The sequence below is a fragment of the Colossoma macropomum genome, unplaced genomic scaffold (genome assembly GCF_904425465.1).
Source record: "Colossoma macropomum unplaced genomic scaffold, Colossoma_macropomum, whole genome shotgun sequence".
NCBI lineage: Eukaryota > Metazoa > Chordata > Actinopteri > Characiformes > Serrasalmidae > Colossoma > Colossoma macropomum.
This window is the reverse complement of record NW_023495292.1, coordinates 45,058-50,047: the sequence shown is the minus strand read 5'-3', so window position 1 is coordinate 50,047 and position 4,990 is coordinate 45,058.

Here is a 4,990-nt window from a genome sequence, read left to right as displayed (position 1 = left end):
AGATGGAGACAGAGAAGAACAAGCACATATAAACACACAAATTCACACACACATTCGTACAAATATGTACAGTACAAACATGCACACTCATTGATAAGCATTGTAACCAACCACATCTTGTAAATCTTTTACCCGATGCACGGGACACACACACACACACACACACACACACGGTTCTCATTCAGCATAAAGGACATTTATCAGTATATTATATTGTACAGTTTTCTGGATTCTCTGTATGTAATGTTTCTCTGTACTCTGTGCAGTTGTGGTATGTATGAATATTATGCACTGTCTGCCCTCACTATGAAGCTAGGCCACAACTGAGCATGTGTGCTCCAGACATATATATATATATATATATATATATATGTACTCGACCTGTATTTGTGCATTCTGGTGTTCTATTATGTTTCTGTTTGTGTGTTACGTTTTCTGTCGCTCGGATGTTGCACAGTCCAAATAAACAAAATGGTGGGAGTCAGCATGAGCAGGTCTAATCCTGACAGCACAAAAAATCCACCTTCCTGAACACACCTGAGTGATGTTTAAGCAATAAAACAAGATGCCGTTACTGCAAATACAGCCATTACTTATATACATAACACATGACCTCCAGTTTGGGCCAGTCATATAAATAATTGCGATTAATGCTTTGAATTGTCTTTTCTTTAACATGCATCCATGAAAGCATAAGCCGAAAAACAACCAAACTGGCTTATAAGCCATGTAGTAGTACCTATATTTACTATGTACACTACAAGGACAAAAGTATTGGGACACCTACACATCACACCCACAGGAGCTTTTATGAATCCCATTCTAAATCCATAGGCATTGATATGGAGCTGGTCCCCCTTTGCAGCTCTAACAGCTTCCACTCTTCTGGGAAGCTTCCTACAAGATGTTGGAGAGAGGTCCTGGCTCACAATCTCCGTTCTAGTTCATCCCAAAGGTGTTTGATGGGGTTGAGGTCAGGGCTCTGTGAGGGCCAGTCAAGTTCTTCCACACCAAACTCACCCAGTCAGGCCTTTATGGAGCTGCTCTGTGCACTGGGGCTCAGTCATGCTGGAACAGGAAAGGTTCTTCCACAAACTGTTCCCACAAATGTCTTGGTGCTGAAGCATTAAGATTTCCCTTCACTGGAACTAAGGGTTCTAGCCCAACCCCTGAAAACAACCCCATATCTTCATCCCTCCTCCACCAAACTTTACAGCTGGCACAGTGCAGTCAGGCAGGTAACGTTCTCCTGGCATTCAAACCCAGACTCGTCCATCAGACTGACAGATAGAGAAGCTGATTCATCACTCCAGAGTCCAGTGGCGGCGCTTTACTCTAATCAGGAGGTGTGTCCCAATACTTTTGTCTATATAGTGTAGCTAACACTTGTAGTACAGTTGAACTGGTACATTACATTGTTGACTGCATGCATATATTCGCACAGACGTCTCAGATACGCAGAATCATGTGAAGAGTTTAGCAAAGTTAAATATTTTTAGATTTAAAATATACACAAAAACTCTCACTCTGCTAGAATTAGCTCCACAGCCAACAAATACAGATATTATTGCTGCCTTCTAAACATGTTAGAGCACCAAGTTGGTAACTTCTTTTTGTTTTCATAAGCCTCATGATGTGTCAATGAATGCATTTACGTCCTTCTTTATTTGTGTTTATTCGCCTCAATGCACCACTCTCAGTTCACATTATGTTTGTTGCAGCTTAAAATTATTACAAAATCTAATGTGGAAAATGTTAAAAGTCAGGTTAAATGACTGCAATCGTCTCAAATAACTGCGATCATCTCAAATTATTGCAATTAGGCGATTATGTAACAATTGTGACAGGCCTACCTCCAGTGGTCTACTGCTTTTACACACAAAGAAAAACGTAGAGCAGAAAAACCCTGAAAACTATATCAAATGTGTTTTCATTTTTCCTTTCTCCACAAAAAATAGTACTCTTTTGCATTAAGGATAGATCCATAAAACTCTTGCAATATCAGGTACAGCTCAGCTTTTTCACCATTTTCCAGATGAACCTGAATGCCGCTCTTGTTCAAGCCCGTCAGTAAAACCCTTCACAGTCCTCCTTGCTCTGTTTCTAGTTAATGACAGGTTCAGAATTTGATATAGGCCTACTGTCACTTTTGTCTTCAGAATCTGACCAAACAGGCTACACGTTAAACATTACCTTATAGAATTTATTTAATGCATCTACTTTCTGTTTGTATATGCTGAAGTGTAGATTTACTAATGGTTAGCTGCAGTGCAAAGTGTGACGTTACTCAGCAACTGGTGTTCAGTGGAATGATAGTTATTGTGAAAAATTTTTTTTTTTTTTTATAACAGCACAGGCAAAATGCTTCTCAACCAATCAGAGTGTGTTGTCTTAAGTACCTGTTGTACAGAGTTGGTTGATTATCAATCTCTTCATGAGCTGAATCTTTAGTGTCAGAGACGGAGAATCAAAACCTATGTGGTACAACAGCCTCCAGGACTGGAGCTGGACAACTATTGCATTTTCATGCACTTTAAATATGGAATCACTTTGTCTGAAACAGAGTATGTCAGTAGGATGTCGGTATTTCACCCCACATTTTTGCGAGATGTTTGGAATGACATCTGACTGCAGGTCTGCAGACCAACCCCAGAGTGAGGCAGGCTTCGGCTTGGCTGGAAGTTAGCCGACTGGTTAGCAAGCTATCAGAGTTAGCTAGGAACTAACTTTGTTAGGTTCAAGTTTGTTGCACTTTTTCAGAGAAGACATGCTGGATACATGATTTAAAAAGTTGTATAAAATTACCCTTTCTGTGTGTTAGCAACCTTTTTCTTCTGGAGAAGCAGTTTACACTAGCTAACACTGTTTAAGGAGTAACAGATTATAACCAAACCAGTAAGACTTTTATTTTGAAGGAGCAACTTACACTGACAATACAGCTGAGGAACTAACTTGCCACAGTGCAGTGGTGGGGCTATGATACAGGCCAGTGAGCCTAGGCCCATCATTTTTATAATTGGCTCACCCAAAATGTCCACTCAAGTTTACTTTAATATAAAATCACAGCTTAAAAGGCATCCGCTAAATATGTGACATTCTTGAAATTGCATTTTTGAGAAGCACACAACATAGGATTACGTAACATACAGTTATCCAAGTGTTAACATGGCACAATCATCAACAAGCTCATTACCGCTGAAGGCATAAATGCCAGAAATCCCCCGCATATGCTTGTAAGTGCATTTTCTGTGCATTGTGGTTTTCTCTTTGACTGTGCAGACTAACAGAAATGCTATAGTGATGACAGATATTCAAGTTAAAACATGGTAATATATTGAAGTATTTTAGACAAACATATGTATGTCTGTATGTCAGTACAATTATTTTAGAGCCTTGGCAGTTTTGGTCTGTAAAATCTTTCATTTTTCACATATGCCAACACTTCAACACTTGAAAGCTAGTTGGCTAACATTCACTCAAACTGTAGCTTCTTCTCTCCAAAGGGGAAATGGTTGATTATAGAGACTCTATAGAGACTATAGAGATTATAGAGATTTCTTTTCAGTGGTGGTGATAGGAACCAGGGGTCGGCATGACTACAACCCAAATATAGACATTTTATTTACAACAGTATATATATATATATACTTAAGGATGGTAATATGGTAGTAAATCTGAAAATATAAGTTTTCTTTGGGAACTATTTTGGCTCACAACTCCTGGCATGTACCCCTCCACCATGAACAATATAAAGTAATATTATCTAGACCAAAAGCTTATCCTAATACTACTGTAAACAATGTTTTGTGCATCAGTCAATGTAACTGCATTCAACACTTAAGACATTGTAAGTTTTCACTGCTTAAATCTCTTCAGGGAAATGTTCAGCTAAATTTATAATTTCATAAATGTAAATTGAATTTTACACGCTACGTTTAAGTGTCAGCGCTTCAGTTTTTGACATTTGCAAATTTTTACTTTAAATGTAGAGCTTAAAATGTATTCCTTAATTATTAAACTTTAAACAAATACTTACGTACAGTCACTGGTCTGCGGGGCTGAAGCTGGACCCTGGTGGATATCTTGCGTCCTCTGTGGGACCATGCAACAAGGTACTTTACTTGACACCAAGTATTATATGGTTTAAAAACCACAGCTCACAACGACAACAAAGACTGGACAGAAGTATATTAAAAAGCACAAACAGAAGCAAGTGCTGAACTGGGTTTAGGATCCACCCCAGCAGATCCTAAAACACAGCTATCACTAGCTAGCTCACTCTGGGTTAGTTAACATTAACGTTCGCAAAGTTAGCTGCTACCAAACAAAGATAAAATAAGGTTGAATCACTTACCCCTTGTATTATCCTGAGTTTAGCACTCTGCTCCACACACCTAAAAGAGGAATAAAGTATTACCATCAGTGTTAAAAGCACTAAGTTAGCTGGTTTGTGTTAGCAAAGCTGGCCTGACACAATCAGCTAGCGCTGCTAAATCACGACCGATTAGCACGAAACTGCCAGTTCATTATAAAAATATTCAAACAGTTCACATCATTACGTCTACAAATTTATACAAGGATAAAATCAAGAATAACAACAAAAACTTAACCATTTTCCTCATTTACAGCGGCTAAAATGGCCGCTTAATCCGCTGCGCGTCCGTTGGAGAGGGACTGGAATTTTCCGTTGAGTTTTGAATTTTAAACGAGTGTGCGCGTGCGCGCGGCAGCAGCGGAGCGCGGTAATGGCGGGACGGAGCTCTAATAGGATAAACCTTACAAACTCTGCTCAGAAAAGACTTATTATAATGCATTTTAATGATGGACTAACAAGCAGTCTGGCCATTAGCCTTAACCCGGTCCAAAATATTAGAAATAATTAATGAAAATGGAAAAGAATTCAGATAGAGCATGTCATTCTTAAAGTGCAAGACGAACATTCACTAATCCACACCATAGATACGCCACATACAGTCAATCCCTGCTGAAA